The sequence below is a fragment of the Phoenix dactylifera genome, unplaced genomic scaffold (assembly GCF_009389715.1).
Source record: "Phoenix dactylifera cultivar Barhee BC4 unplaced genomic scaffold, palm_55x_up_171113_PBpolish2nd_filt_p 000503F, whole genome shotgun sequence".
In the NCBI taxonomy this organism is placed as follows: domain Eukaryota; kingdom Viridiplantae; phylum Streptophyta; class Magnoliopsida; order Arecales; family Arecaceae; genus Phoenix; species Phoenix dactylifera.
In genome coordinates, this window is record NW_024067920.1 from 348107 (window position 1) to 365290 (window position 17184).

At 39.5% G+C, this 17184-nt stretch overlaps 1 pseudogene; it reads left to right on the top strand.

Annotated features, from left to right (window-relative positions):
• The first annotated feature begins 1842 nt into the window (after positions 1 to 1842).
• Positions 1843 to 9751, top strand: LOC120106254 (annotated as a pseudogene).
• Positions 9752 to 17184: the final 7433 nt, after the last annotated feature.

Below are 17184 nucleotides of genomic sequence, written 5' to 3' on the forward strand. Positions count from 1 at the left end.
TGAAAAGCATATGACCAAAATTGGAGTGGCAAGGATGCTTGATGAAGAAGAGTCAACCCAGTTTCAACAATATTTCGATGCCTACGTTCAGTGGTACATTTTGTTGTAGTGTATGAGGAGCAGTAGTAAACCAACCAATGCCATGAGAAGCAAGGTAAGATTTGAGTTTGACAAACTCTCCTCCATTGTCAGTATATAGATTTTTTATCGGAAGATCAAATTGTTTTTCTAAGAGAAGTCTAAGCTGAATGAAAAGCTTTTCAACTTCGGATTTGTGAATCATAGGAAAAAGCCAGGAATACTTGGTATAATGATCAATGAAGACAACATAATATCTATAGCCATCTATTGACGGTTGAGAAGATGGACGCCAAACATCAGAGTAAAGAAATTCAAGAGGCTTTGAACTGACAAGTGAAGAAGAATAAAAAGGAAGCTGGTGAACTTTATTACAGTGACATGAACTACAAACATCGAAGGATGTAGAAGTATTCAAAACAGGAAGTGAATGTTGACGAATAATCTTGGAGACAATCTGGGAGCTTGGATGACCAAGACGCCGGTGCCAGCCATTCAAAGAGGTTTTCTCACCAACGCAAGCTAGTACACGAGATGGAGAAGATTAAGATAGAGACTTCAGTGGATAGACACCATTCTCACAGACACCCTGAAGCAGAGGAGCGCCCGTTCTCATGTCCTTTATCAGATAATGCCAAGGAAAAAATTCAAGAGACACATGATTAGTTTTAGTAAACTCATGAACTGAAATGAGGTTTTTCTTAATATCAGGAACACATAAGGTGTTATGAAGATTGAAGATGTGAGAGGAAGAAGGAAGAACCACAGAACCTATGTGAGTAATTGACAAACCTGATCCATCACCAATTACTACCTCATCTGTACCATCATACTCTAAATGAATGGTAAGATTAGCAAGATCAAAGGTGACATTGTGAGAAGCCGCTGAGTCCACAAGCCATTTCTTCGAACCATGAGCAACAGCAGAAGTAGCAGTGCAATTGATATTTGCATCTCCTCCTTTAGCTTTTATCATTTGACGACATGTGCGAGCTGAATGACCAATCTTATCACACCATTGACAAATGACAGGAGGTCTGTTCTTTGAGAAGAAGGATCTTTGATTTGCTGCAGAGTTTCGATTTGGCTGGCGAGTGAATGATTTGATTTCCTATCAGTAGCATTTGCAGTAACAAGCAGAGTGTTAACAGTGCTGTCAAGACGACGCACATAAGCTTCATGGGATATCAAAAGATCATGAAGCTCTTTAAAGGAGAATGGCTTCTCCCTGGCATGGATCGGTGCCACAATATCACGAAATTCAGAGCCTAAGCCATTGAGAATATAAAGTGTTAAATCATCAGAAGACAATGGAGTATCAATGGCAGCAAGTTCATCAGCAAACCCTTTAATGGTTTGTAGGAATTCAGTCACAAAGAGGATCCTCGTTGAGCCATGAAAGAGACTCTTTAAGTTGCATCACACGGGATCGTGGCTTGCTTGCCATATAGGCGAGTAAGAAGTCATCCATACCTCATGAGATGTTTCCACACGTTGCAACCAGTGGAATTACTGTCTCAGAGATAGAGAAAACTATTGCATGAAGAATGAGCTTATCTTATCGGAGCCAATGTGAATAGTTGGCTGCAGTAGTATCTCTTGAGAGACAGAAGCTGTAGATGGACGCTTGATAGTTCCATCAATGTAGCCCATTAGATCATAGCCAAATGAGCAGTGAAACAAATTGAGCACGCCCAAGATGAGAAGTTCAATGGCGTGAGTTTAAGTGGGAGCTGGAAGGATGCATTCACAGCTACCAAAGCCATGGTGGTATTGGCAGAGATGGGTGTGTGCACAACTGGAATGGTAGATGAGCTTGGAATCTGCCATGAGTGGAAATAGAGTAATCCTCTATCGTTCGTGGGATCTGATACCATAGAGAGTAAGGTAATCTTGTATTAACCACACTCTAAAGTATTACAGGAACATGTATATATAGAACCCGATCAGGTACAGGAGGTTGTTATAACAATACAACCGTGATAACAAGAATAACCAAGTTGTTAGAACAGACTGAGGGAAGAACTCAGAACAGGCCATCGGATGAAGAGATATCCGTTATACAACTTGCCCATTGGCCCATGGGCAAGCAGGTCAGATACTACGTATGTTTCGAAGTACTTGCTTGCCACAGCATTGCATATCCCCCCCCGGGCCCCCCCAAAATTAGCTCCTAACTCGAGGCGAGGAACGAAGACGCGCATGCAACGAGAGAGAATCCTCCAATGATAAGAAACTAAACTATTGGAGCCACTAGGATGACAATTTTCCCAATTAATCAACATTACCATGCATGATTGATCATCCTACTTATATACATGGACTCACGGTATAGCCCCTAGTTCAACACAGTCAGCTGTCAACGTGGCAGTGCACAAGCTCGACCACGTGTGACATAAAAAATAATATCTACTCTCTCTCTCTCTCTCTCTCTCTCTCTCTCTCTATATATATATATATATATATATATATATATATTATATATAATCTGTTAATGAAAGACATTAGCTTCATGATTAAGAGAATGCTAAGTTTTAAATGATTAAACCAGTTATCAAATGGATGATACATAGCTAATGCTTATCTGCATAGTTGATTCAACGACTAATATAATTTTGACCAGATGATTCCCAATCATGACCTAAGAATGTTGGTTATTCTTTATTTTGGATGTGACCAGCAAGCTAATCATGACATAATATGGATAGAGGACTGAGTATCGAACCATGAAAACAATGGTCCATACATAGTGGTCCATTGTTCCTGTGTAACATCGATCGATTCATTGAAGCTTGTGCTAGGATAACATCAGTGGAGCTTTTTGTTAGAAGCAAAGGGTACATATGACTTCATGGATGATGATAGCCTCAACTGAAGGATTAAATGGTCGTAGAAAGATCATTACTGATTAACTAGAACTTGTAGGAAGGGTTTGACGGTGGTTACAAATGATTAAATCTATTCATCCCTGGTTATCTATTCAGCATCCAGGTTCAGTCCTAGAATTTTCTATGAATGAATCAAAATCACCTCTCATCCTTTCAATGGAAGGATGTTGCAACCGTTGAATGTATGACCCAGTTTGCAAAACGTTAGGTTTCTAGATCGCCTTTTATGATTATGGGAGTGGGAAACAAGTTTAACTTATGTTAGAAAACTAAAGGCCTCGTATTGCTTAAATTGTAAGTCATAATATAATATATAGTGTTGAATTAATATCGATCATATCTCGTACTGCTTGTTCAAATAAACTAGTAGCTGAAATGTATACCTTGTGGTAGTAGGTCTCATGCCGAAATATTTTTTGTTCCCACTTGCTAAAATTTAGATCTTTCACTCAATCAATTTAGACTAGGTTTGTAGGGACCGTGTGACCATAATTCTAATCAAGGAAGCCCTATCCAAACATCTGGGTCGGCTATCCGATTCTTATCAATATGTAGCAATCTCACAACAATAACATTATCAATAAACAAGGGTGCGTGTCAGCCTCACATGCATGCTACAAACTTGTCAAGTTAGAATAAAACAAGGTGGGGGACATTCTTGTTCTAAGAAATTTCATGTTCTGAGTAATGGAAGGCCATGACTCGTAGCAAGTGTAAGAATTGTTACAACCTCTCTCTCTACCTAACCATGGTCCAAGTTGTATATCCTCTCAAGCCTAGAAAAAATACAATTTTTCAAACTATTTTCACGCTAAGAAAAGTCCATTGACTGAGGTTTTAGCCCATAATTATGGATGATCCGCCAAGGATTTGATTGACCTGGCTCTCAGTAGACAGGAAAAGGACTTCCTGGTGATCTTTCTTTGCATTTTTTTCGTCAAAAACAATGACCATTAGCAAGCTGATGTAGTTATGTATTCTAGATCAAATTTGTTGAAACAATGCTGGTCTTAATAAAACAAATGTTAACTTTCTTTTTCTGATTTTTCTTTCAAGGGAAGTAAGAAAACTTTGATGTCATTTTTTTTTTGGTAGGAAAAAGAAGGGTTGAAGTATCTAATCTTTGGTTAGATAATCAAATTTTTGGTGTTTAGAACAAGGTACTTGCGAGGTGGCTTTCCTCTCTCTCCTGCGAGTGATGACAACTACAAGCCAGGGGTCCACATCCCAAGGTTTGACTTTTCTTTCTAGTCCATTGTTTAAGCGCGGCCACGTCTCAGATCATGAGGCACCGGTCGTTTGGAGCCCGACTTTGGCCCAGGTCACATTGGATCTTGGTAATTGGACTTTAAAAACTTTGGAGAAGGAAGGCCCATTTATTATTATTATTTTGCTGGGATGGACGATTCACATAATTACAGTATGAATACAACAAATTAAAAAGCAACATATCTTGAAAATGCCTCAGAGGTAAACATCAAGTCGGTCCAAAGCACAACACCCAAACTGAGCTATAAAGGAGGCCACCCAAATCTATAACCCCGTTCACCCTCCGGTAGATGCATCTCGCAACAAAGAGATGCCTCCTCTCATTAGGCTCCAAATGTACTGGTAGCAGGGTATGTTCCACCCCTCCATTTATTCCCTTCTTATTCAAGAAATCGGGTGGAACATCAATAAAATGCATTAGATGTAGAGGTATTTAAAACCCACACGATCATTTATTGGAATCTCAAAGCACCAGATTAATGGGGTAGAGATTCGAGCGGCCATCTCGAAGCACTGTGGTCGGTTGGTAATAGAAGTAGACGAGGATGAGAGGAAGTTTGGGCCAGGGGGGTGTCGGTTGACCCGAGGGAGAAAAGGTGAGGGGATCGCTTCTTGGGGACTAATGGAGGCTTCGTAAATGTTTCTTACGATTGCGTCGAGATTCCCACATTGTGTGTATGAAGGCTCTCTATACTAAGCATCTAGGAGAGCCATATTTAATGGTTAAGAAGCAAATTTATAGATCACACGTATAATTTTTCTTTTACGGTGGGCTGAGGATGGAGCTGGGTTGGGTGAGCCTGAGTTTCGGTTAATCAAACGAGATCAATTTGTATGTATAATTAATGATTGAGTAACAAGTTTCTCTTCTTTTTTTGTTGGATTAAATGTTAAATTTGTCGGGATGTTATTTGGATGCATTTAGGGCATTCTATTATGGATGAGGATTTTGTATAAAAAGTCCACCGAATTATTGAATTTTTTTAAGATAATAGGATAACTTTTGTCCAGGAGAGTGATGCTCAAATGGTTGAGTCGGGGGTAGGCGTAGTATTCTAAACAAACATATATTAAATAGTAAAATATATATCAGGCATTCACGTAAATTTGTATCAGATATTTAATAAATAAGGCTTAAATATATATGATCTTGCAAGAAAAAATTTAATCTTAATCTTTTTTTTTGCAAATTCAATATTTTTGGTTGGACTTTTTGTAAATAATTCACCGACTTACTAAATTAGGACTATAGAAATAGATGAAGAAGAAGAATACATATTTTATGTGAAATAGAAATATATAGTTATTTATTTATCGGGGTGCGCTGAGTTTTAAGCTTAATTCTTGGTCCAATCTAAATTGGCAAGGTATGGAATTTTTAGCTCAAGCTCAATACAAGGGACTGGGTTGGCTGGGCTTATAGTCCATGAAACTGCAATCCATCCCAATCCAAATAAGGGGACTGGGTTGGCTGGGCTTTATAGTCCAACATGTATTGTACACCTAATTAGACTCTCATGATATATATTGAAATGGATTCTCAATAAACCTAAAATCTTTTCCCAAGTACAATATAATATTGATAATTTTTCAATTATTGGACCACGCTAATTGAGCTCGACCAGAAATAATTTTGGGCTTTATTATTTCAAATTAAAGACTACACCGGGGTCTTAGTGTTTAAGTGCAAAAAAGGGTTTCAAGTTTTATCAGCAAATCGAGAAGCTCAGCGCAGCTAAATATTTGTCTTATATTATCTTCTGGCATCAGCTTAGAAGAGGAGTTAGGGGAATGCTATATTGGGGATGAGGAGGAAAGCAAATCCTTTACAACATCTCAACCAGAAAACTAGACAAATAAATAGTGAATAATGAATAATAAACAATAAATAATAAAATAATCCTTTAGATCCTGAGCTTTAAGAACCCTAGTCTTAGGAAATTACAGCCATTATTATGTGCTATATATCCACGTTTATAGGAATTCATATGACTTTAGTTGTACATGATTCCTAATTTTAGCCTTGCTTCTTTTTAGGTCCTCCTGTTCCAAAAAAAAAAAGAGGAATCACCGGGGATTATCATTAATTGGAGCTCCGAAACATCTCATCTTATCTCTCTCCCCAGAGATTATTCATTGATAAAAAGACAAGAGAGGGATGGTGTTCTGCATCTCACCTTTTATCCCACTTCATTGGAAGACCAAGCCACCATGGCCTATATTCTTTTTTTTTAAGTACAACGGCGACTTATACACAACAGATGTAGGTGCAGCCCGTAAGATCAAAAAGGATAGACACCATGGCCATTGCTGGAGCTTCTCCTAACATCTTTCTCTCTCTCGCTCTGCATGCATGCGTGCGTGCGTGCGTGCGGGCGTGTGTGTTATTTTTTTCAGAAAACATCTGTTTGGCTTTGATAGAATGGTTATATTATGGAGAATAAACTAATGAAGCTTTAAGGCCCTCCATGGAGACTGACGATAGTCATGTTAAGATTAGCATTTCAAATGTAAACTTTAAGCCTGAAGAAGGAATAAAACAAAAACGTGCTCAATACTAGTGAAAAGTACTCACCTGCTTATCGATGTTCATTCAGAAATACTTAATAATATGCAACTATTCTACCAACTTTTTATGATCCAAACAAACTTTAACTCCAGTACTTGACTCACCTATCCTCTAGTTTCAATGTCTCATCTTCTAGCAGAAGTCAAAATCGTCACACAAATCAAGCCATATCTAATATTACGCAAAATTCAGTGGTCCTCTGTCAATTGACATTTTACTAATACATAAATTTTACAGGATATCATTCTTTAATGAACATTTGGGCCCAATCATGATGCATTCTAACGAAGGAGAACTTTGATTTCTAAATTTGGAATCTGTTATTAAACTTGAAAATTTGGATGGGCGAAATGCTGCAGTTTCCATGGAATAGTCTTCAAGTATTCAAATCCTCTTTGGAAAAAGGTATGAAGAAAAAAAGAGTGGAAGCCTGCATCACAAAAATGCTCAAAAGGTACAACAGAGAGATGATATTGCCATATACTTTCTTGGGTGATGCAGAAATTTTATGGATGGCTTTGCAAAAAACGCAAGGTCACAGCCACAATTTAATTCACTTTGTTCTCTATAGAATTGTGTCTTTTCACTAGTTTTTGTTTAAATTTACATGTGTTCTTGTAAATTCTGGGAGGACATAATGTTTTTTGATTGGTAATTTACACAATTTATGCAGCTAAAACCTTTGCTTGGAGTTGAGCAATGTATTTTGAGATATCTTCAGAAAATAACCACACAGAGAAAAATTTCTCTGCGTAGCTTTTGGACAATGCTGAAGATGTTGATGGTCAAATTGCAGATTTCAGCAGGTGAATGCTTATAAAATAAGGATGAACAGAATAGGTTATATAAAATATTTGAAAAACTTGCATCTAAGTAAAAAAAAAAAAAAAAAACAAAGAGGATACCTCAAGGTATTTGGAATTAGCTTTGGAGAGGAAGATCCATAAGCAATTCGAGTTTAGTGCAGGCCACTTTTGACATTTGCAATGAACCCGAAATCCCGGTTCCGCATGAACCAACACTCACGACATTCTCAAGGCTCTGTTAGCCCAAAAGGGAAAGCGTCGAACCGCGCCATCAATAAGTCAGCTCCTCTAGAAGTGCGAGAGGGGTTTGGTTTTCTATATCTATTGTGAATGTACAGTGCAGCGGCTGGGATATTTTGTTTGTGGCACAATATTTTGAACCAATTTTTTAAATATTGTTCCGACCGTGGCTGGATATTTGTTTGATATATTCATTTGAGGCATATGTATATTTTATCAAAAAAATCAAATATGCTGACTTAATCAGAAAAATAATATCCTACTCTCATGACCAGATTTTTGGGGTTAAAACTCCAACCTTGAGTACTTGGAAATTCTGAGTTAGTAAGTTCAACCTAAACCCAACCCGAGCTAAAAATGATGGGGTGATGGCATCCGGAATCACCCCCAAAGAACTGATCTCCGTTAGAGAGAAAAGAGCGATTCGAGGCCGAGATGAGACGCCCACCGTCTCCATCGCTCTCCTCTCCTAATTCCCTTCTCTCAATTCTCCCCGTATCGGTGCCGGTTTCGGCGGGGCGAGGAGGAGCCCCCGGTTCTTGGGGGACTTTGCCTTCTCGCTCCCCGATCCCTCCGGCACCGGAAGGCGGCGTACCAGTACGAGACGCGCTACTTCCGGCAGCGGCTGGACCATTTCAGCTTCGCGGAGCTTGCCGTCCTTCCAGCAGCGCTACCTGGTTGGCCCTCCGACACTGGGGCCCGCCCCGCCGGTCCCATCTTCTTTCTACTTCGCGGCAACGAGGGCGACATCGAGTGGTTCGCCTCCAACACCGGCTTCGTCTGGGAGATCGCCCCTCTCTTCTCCGCCCTCGTCGTCTTCGCCGAAGTATATATATATATACATATATATTATAACATCTAACTTCTTCATCTTTCACAGGAATCATTTTCCAAAAATGTCCGCTTTATTTCTAAAATTGGAAATGATATGGAGGGTTATCTGCAAGCCGCCTCATCTTGTTTAATGTGATTTGCTGCTGTTGGCAGCATCGTTACTATGGAGAGTCCATGGCCGTATGGCAGCAGAGACAGAGCATACGAAAATGCGGCAGTCCTTGTCATACCTCACCACCGAGCAACGCTCTTGCCGACTTCGCGGTGCTGCTCACCGACCTGAAGCGGAACTTGTCGGCGGAGGACAGTCCTGTCGTGCTATTCGGCGGATCGTATGGTGGAAGTAAGGCCATTCTGCCATACTGATGATTATATTTAATCTCTTTTGATACGTTGAAAGATTTTTTTTTTTGCTGCTCTTTTTAAACAACTGATGGAGCAGTGCTGGCTGCTTGGATGAGCTGAAGTACCGCACATTGCCATTGGCGCACTTGCTTCCTCGCACCGATTCTTCAATTCGAAGATATCGTCCCGCCGGAGACGTTCTACGACATGGTTTCCAGTGATTTTAGAGTCAGTGCACTTGTTACCTTCTATGTGGGTATATGCATATATAGTTCGATGTAAATCGATGAACTTGGGTTTTATGATCTCAGTATGTCACTGGTTTCAGCGTGAAAGTTTGAGCTGCTTTAAAAGCCATCAAGGAGTCTTGGGATGCATTGGAAGATCAAGGGCAGGGGCACGATAATCTAGTTAATCTGAGTAGGAAATTCCGCTTGTGCCGGTGAGGACGAGTCCTCTCTTGCCAATATGTACATCATAGGCAGGAGAAATTTGTTATGCTAGTGTCATCTTATGGTTTCCATTTCTTTATTTTAGGCGTATATCCTTGTTTTTTATGTGAGTACAAGTGTGGACTGATGAGTGGCAGGGAGCTGAATAAATACAGCAGAACTTTCGAACTGGTTAAGCTCAGCCTACAGCTATCTGGCCATGGTGGACTAATCCATATCCGTCTGATTTTCTATGCCTTTGCCTGCAAACCCTATAAAAGAGGTCCGTTGGTACTTCATGGATCTGTTATATTTCTTTATTGTGAGGATACGCATTTTGTTTTTAATGGTACATTCAGTTTTGCTGAAATAAAGGGGTGTGTTGGGAACAGAGGAAAAGAAAAAGAAAAGAAAAAAAGAGAGACAAAACCATTTCAATTCCTAAGCATTATGTGCGCTGGCTGCCACTCTATTGGTACTATTCTATAACTAAAACAGGAGTTGGTATCTACCAAAATAGTAGGATTCCATTGGTTTTAGCAGTGCACTATCCTTTTAGATATAAAAGGCCTAGATTATTGTTATGATGTTGCATTAACGTGCTAAATTTCCATCCAGTTAGTAGTTATGTTCAATAGTTATAGGCATCTGTCCAAATACTCTATGCTTTACTTCCATCTTTCTGTTTGTCATTTATGAAGCAAGATATGGTGCTCTGAGAAATGCTATTGTTTTTGCACCTGAACTTCTTAGACTGATCTAGGACAACCATAAAGGCTGAAGGTTTTGATGGTAATGAGCTTTAGTGGAATATTGAATGTTATGTCTTGTTTAAAAAACTAACATACAGTTTTTTCCAATGTTTTAGGAATAAATGGATATAAGAGGTATTATATATTTGCTTTGTTCAAAAACATCGCATCAATATCTTGGCCAAGTATTTACTGGTTTTGTATAAGTCTAATGACCAATCACATCACATCTATTGGCTAGTGGAGTTAAATGAATTGACATAACTTTTTTCTTCTTTTTGTGAGAAACAATACTGAAGAGAATGAAAACTTTAACTTCTAATAAACTAGGCTTGCTATATGCAGGTTTTTAAAGAACAACTTTTATATGATCTGAGCTATTGAGTTAAATAATTTAAATCATAACCCGCTAACTTATTTATGGCTGAACTTGTAAGAACAAGACATTCGAGTTGAAGTAGATCATCTTTATGAGTTTAAGACCAAACATAAATGTGTTTTTTTGAGTTAATCTGAAATTATTAGTATGTAATGGAAAAGCAAACCGACAAACTTGATTAACAACCATTGAAATTTAGGTTCTTGTTAAGTCCTAAATTTTATACTATTAATAACAGACTTGCAAACCTTGCTTAAAACTATCCTATGCATGACTTAGCTACCGATAAATACTGACTTCTTATACAAGTCAGTTATTTAGAGAGAACCCAGTATAAGCTCTTTCAGATCGAGACTTAATATTCATACACTTAACTTTGAATGCACTTTGGATTGAGTCACCTGTCCTTTTTATTGAGCTTTTGAACTGTAACCTAAATACCTTTTCATGTTTCTTTTGCCCTGATAATGCAGTCATCCCGGATGTTTTTTTTGTTGGATTCGTTGTATTGTCATCATTGCTCTTTAATTGGGGTTTATTAATAATTTCATTGTTATCTTTAAAATTTCCAAGACAACATGAATTGAATTTTATTTTATTTTTTCTCTTTCACCGATTTATTATTATATAAAACCAAAAATCCTTAATCGAGGCATTTATAATTAAGGTTGCTATCAGATCCCAATCGATAATTGTGACCACATATTTAACTAAAGAATATTGAAATCCAACTAAAACTTCCTCCAAAAATTTTGATAAACCTTAGCTATAAAATATTACCAAAATCTCCTGATAAAAGGAATAGTTATATATCAAGAACTCTATTTAAGTTCCATACCCTATTAAGAGTCAAAGTTAATGCTCTTAATATTTGATGCACTTTGAACTGAATCAGGTTGCTGAGCATCTGTCATAGAACTGGGCATCTACATTGTGAGCTGCATTTTCTTTTTCCGGTACTTTTGTCATGAGATGTGCCTTGTTGGATTTTCGTGGTTATATTTTCATCGTTCTTCTCTCTAACTTTGGCTTCAACTTGTTACATTTCTGAGGAAAGTTAAAAATTGAGTAAACAGTTGTTTGGCATTTTCTCTGAACAAAATATCAATGGTGCTAAACAGAAATTAATGATACATGAAAAATGTTATCTGTTCTTTGATGCATTATTTGGCAGTAATGTATTCAAGATTCCTGCTTGATACAGGGCTATAAATGAACTACCTTTCCCTAACAAAAAAAGAAGAAGATATTGTTGTTCTCCCCCAAGGGCAGGGCCAGATAATGATGAATGCCCGCTTATGACATAGTGCAGAAAAATCTGCATAATGTACTTTTAGAGGATGTTGATGGATCCAAGGAGTTTCATTTGGAGTAGGAGTTCATCTGGTTTCAGTACCTTGAAGGCTTGTAAGTAAATCCTCTTCACCCATTAGCTTTAGAGGTACTTTGAGGAGACCGATAACTAATGAAATGAGTTCATTGTAGATGCCAGGAGAAGTTGGCATTCTCTTGGAGAATTTGGGGCAATTTTTGCATGCTAACATGATACTTAAATATTTCTCATGTTTTGAGAATTTACTTTTCTACAGTGGGGGACATGTTGCAATTTTCTTGAATTCTCTTAAGGAATCCTACAACATGAAAAGTGGAAGAACATGTAAAACTTTTGACCCTTACTAATGAGTTCATAATTATTATTTTACTTGGAGCATAGGATTTTCTTCTCGAAAAATGGATAACTTTTCTATGTGAAGAAATCACTTGTTGGATCATTGAAGCATTTGCTCCTTGGATGTAGGGGTGCAATTGAGCTGGGCTTGGTTGAGCTTGGTTTTGATCAAGTTTGGTTTAAAATTAATTTTGAGCTTGAATTCCAAGATCAAGCATGATTTGTCCATTATTTCTATCTCAATTCGAGCTTAATTTAGAATCAAGCTAAGCGGGAGCCTACTTAATCAGCTTGATAATCCAAATCAAACTGAAATCAACTCGAGATTAAATCAAGCTTGGTTCAAGATTAAATGAAACCATGATTCTTGTTTTCAAGTTTTGGTCAAAGTTTGTAGGAGGTCTAAGTTAACATTTTATCGATCCATATAATAAAAAAAACACCAATTAGACTTTAATCAATGATTTATTATATATGAAATATGTAATATATATAATTTAGATATATTTGACCCTTATCCAATGGAGCTTGATTGAGCTAGGTTTATGACGCAGACGGGGATGAGATGGTTGCTAAAATTTGGAGATGATGGCGGCTGATTTTCTCTCTCTTTTTTTTCAATGGCGGCTAGGGTATGCTAGGGTTTTCCTTGCAGATGGTGGAAGAAGATGATGGGATGAAGGCTAATTGGGGTTCACTTGGGTTCAATTGGGTGTAGATTGACTCAACTGTATGCAAAAATTGTTGATGGATTGTGGACGCAATAGGAAGTGGGCTTGGACTCGTTGTAGGATTGGGTTAGGCTGTGAAGGACTTATGGTTGGCTAGGGATTAGAAGTCCTGATAAAATTGGGACTCTAGGGTTGGCATAAGAAAGCAATATGGTGTGAGAGAAAATACTAAGATGGTATGAGAAAAAGGAGTTCTTCTCTTACTAGGACTCTTAATTAAGGTAACGTGAGATTGAAAGTTGGCAGGATAAGAAAAGGATAACTAAAGAGGATGGGTGGAAGAGTTTCACCTCCACTCAAACTCTTCAAAGGTTGGCGTGAAGAAGGAGGAGTTTCAACTTCACCAACTTCTTCCAAAGCTTGGCGTCTCACCAAGAAAAGAGGATGGAGCGTCGCACTCCAAGAAAAAAGAGAATCACCCGCAATTTTTTCTTCTAAACTCAAATCAATCTATCTCTAAATTTTATTCTTCAACCTTCTCTTTATATAGAGTAAGAGGTTACAAAAATAAGGACTCTTAAAACTAGAATTTTAGGACTCCAACTAAACATGGACTCTTTTAAATCAAATCAATCATTTAAAGAAATCAACTGACGAAATCAATTAAACCAACTAAGACTTCCAGATAACTAGGACTCTTTAAAGACATATGGACTAAGAGTCCAAATCAGCCAAGACTCTTCAAACAGCACGTGGAATCATCACACAAGACTCCAAATAATTTGGGACTCCTTAGCTTGCGCACGCCCATGAAAGGAAGCTTCATGCAGCCTTGCACACGCCCCATAAAGGAATTCACGCACGCCTTAGATCCCTTCCTAAATTCAGACTTTGTTGGAACAAGTCAACAACCAAACCACTAAGCAAAACAATTGAGGACTCTTTCTAACTTTAGACTGAAAATTCTGAACTCAATGTAACATTAGACACGACAAATGTTGGACCCAAACTCCTAAACTTAAAACTCCTAATCAATTAGGACTCTCTAATGCCATTAGGACTCAATTAAATTAGGCGTTGGAACACTAGAACCCAATGTAATTAGGTGCAGAAAATCTTGGACCCAATGTGTTTTGGTGCTGGAACTCTTGGACCCAATGTATTTTGGAGCACACCCAAAGGACTCAAATCTACGCACGCCCAAGAAAATTTGGGCTCGATGCTCCTGCATCAATTCTCCCATACTGAGAAGAATTCGGCTCCGATGAGTTGCGTGTCTGGTACAGTTCATACAAATCAGGCGGTCGGGGAGGACCCAAGCTGTCAGTACTTGGCTTTAGGGTCAATGTTGGGTACTAATGGCTTCATAGTATGCTCCTCATAATGGCCTCCATGTGCTTGCAAATCTTCAATATTGACAATTGGGCTCATCTGCTGATGTAGCTCTGCATGCTCCTTCGGATTTAATCTATATACTGGCAAATTTGGTAGTGTAGAGCCAGGATTAAGATCTCACATACTGGATATTCTGCATCGGAGGTAACTCTCTGGGCAGCTCCTCAGGTGCTACATCTGAAAAATCACTTAGAATAGACAGGAATTCTAGTGGTGTGCTATTGGTAGGCCATGTTGTCTCCTTCATCACCAACGCATAAACGACCTCTTTGTCACTTTGAATCACTTCAGCAAGCCACATGGGCTGTTGCCTTGGCGCCCTTGGAGAGCTCCAAGTAACGTGCATTTGATCTGTCAGTAGGGTGGAACTAGGCTGATGCGTGGCGCACTTGATAAATCCCAAGTGGCTGATTGCTGGTCGCTTGAAGAGTCCTCGTTGGACTGAAACTCTGCTGATGCGTGGGCACTTTGGAGACTCCCATGTGGCGCCCCTCTTGGTTGCTGCATGGGAGAGTCTAAGTTGGAGTGGAACTTGGCGAGGTCGGGGGTGGGCACGTGTGGCTAGACTGCTTGTCACGGGATGTGGGTCACGGTTGGTTGGGATGTGTGACTCGGATGGACCGGGACGCGTGTCCCGTGCGCGCTGATCCACTGCGCACGCTGACGTGGCTGCATGCGCTCGGCTGGTGCTTGCGAGGTTGATGCGTACGGACTAATGCGAGTTGCACGCAAGGCTGGTGCGTGGTGAAGTCTGGTCCGTGTTCGAGGTTGGGCGCGGGCATGGCGTGCTGCGATGAAGGTTGGGTAGACTAGATCCCGGGATGAGATCTATTGCATGTTGAATGTCACGCATCGGTAGAAGTTCCTCGGGTAGATCTTCAAGTGTTACATTAGAATAATCCTCCAAAATAGGTTTGAAATCAGATAGGATCACCACTGAAATTTTAGAACCAACCTCGCCTTGCTTGCAACCTGAAAGGAGTCTGCGAACAACACAATCGGGTAGATCGGATCCTTCGAGCTCTACCGCGGAGGCTTTTTTCTTGTTGCCCTTTCTTCGCTTCTACGATCTTAGCAGATTTAGGATGAACTTCAGATGCCTCCGCAATCTCGTCTTCTTCGCAAGCCAACGTAAATTGCTAGTCTTTTGTGGGGCAAACAACAACAAGGTGTCCCATGCCGCTACACTTGGAGCACACAGCTTGGCCTCCTCTTTGCGGCATAGGACCCTTTTCCTTTTCGCTGGCCCTCGCTGCTCCTCGCTCCAGATATGTACTCGTATTTGCAGAAATTTCAGATCTCATGTAAGGAAGATTACCTCGAGAAAAAGGAACGCCTTGTTGCAGTGTTTTGGAAGTCCTCGCCCAACTTGAGGGCGACGCTGAAGTTGGGTCTCCACTACGTCCATCTTTTGTGCCATAACAGCAAGTTTATTTACGATTTTGGCCAACATCTTCTTTTCTTGTCGATCATCGTAAGGACGGCTACTTCTCGTACTCATGATGGTAGAGTACCCAAGTTGACATTAATCGGCATTGTAGGGATGACTGTTTCTCGTACTCATAAGGGTAGAGTATCCAAGTTTATGATCGACGTTGTAGGGACGACCGTTTCTCATACTCATGGTGATAGAGTATCCAAGTTGATGTCGATGGCATTGTAGGGATGGCCGCTTCTCGTACTCATGGTGATCAAGGAACTTCGCTCTAATACAAATTGACGTTGTCGGGGATGGGATGGTTGTTGAAATTTGGGGATGATGGCGGTTGATTTTCTTTCTTTTTTTTTAAAATGACGGTTAGGGTATGCTAGGATTTTTCTTGCGGATGGTGGAAGAAGATGATGGGATGGAGGCTAATTGGGGTTCACTTGGGTTCAACCGGGTTGTGGATTGACTCAATTGTGTGCAGAAATTGCTGATAGATTGTAGGCACAATAGTAAGTGGGCTTGGACTCGTTGTAGGATTGGGTTAGGACGTGAAGGACTTATAGTTGGCTAGGGATTAGGAGTTCTAATTTCATTAGGACTCTAGGGCTGGCATGAGAAAGCAATATGGCGTGAGAGAAAATACTAAGATGGCGTGAGAAAAGGGAGGAGTCCTTCTCTTACTAGAACTCTTAATTAAGGTAACGTGAGAATGAAAGATTGGCGTGATAAGAAAAGAATAACTAAAGAGGATGGGTGGATGAGTCTCATTTCCGCTCAAACTCTTCAAGAGTTGGCATGAAGAAGGAGGAGTCTCACCTTCACCAACTTCACCAAGAAAAGAGGATGGAGCGTCGCACTCCAAGGAAAAAGAGAATCACTCTCAATTTTTTTTTCTAAACTTAAATCAATCTATCTCTGAATTGTATTTTTCAACCTTTTCTTTATATAGACTAAGAGGTTGGAAAAATTAGGACTCTTACAACCAGAATTTTAGGACTCCAACTAAACATTGACTCTATTAAATCAAATCAATTATTTGACGAAATCAAGAGATGAAATCAACTAAACCAATTAAGACTTCCAAATAACTAGGACTCTTTAAAGACACATGGACTAAGAATCCAAATTAGCTAGGACTCTTCCCAAACGACACATGGAATCATCACAAAAAACTCCAAATAATTTGGAACTCCTTAGCTTGCGCACGCCCCATGAAAGGAAGCTTCACGCAACCTTGCACACGCCTTATAAAGGAATTCACGCATGCCTTAGATCCCTTCCTAAATTTTGACTTTGTTGGAACAAGTCAACAACCAAACCACTAAGCAAAACAATCAAGGATTCTTTCTAACTTTAGACTGAAAACTCTGAACTCAATGTAACATTGGATACGACCAATGTTGGACCCAAACTCCTAAACTCAAGACTC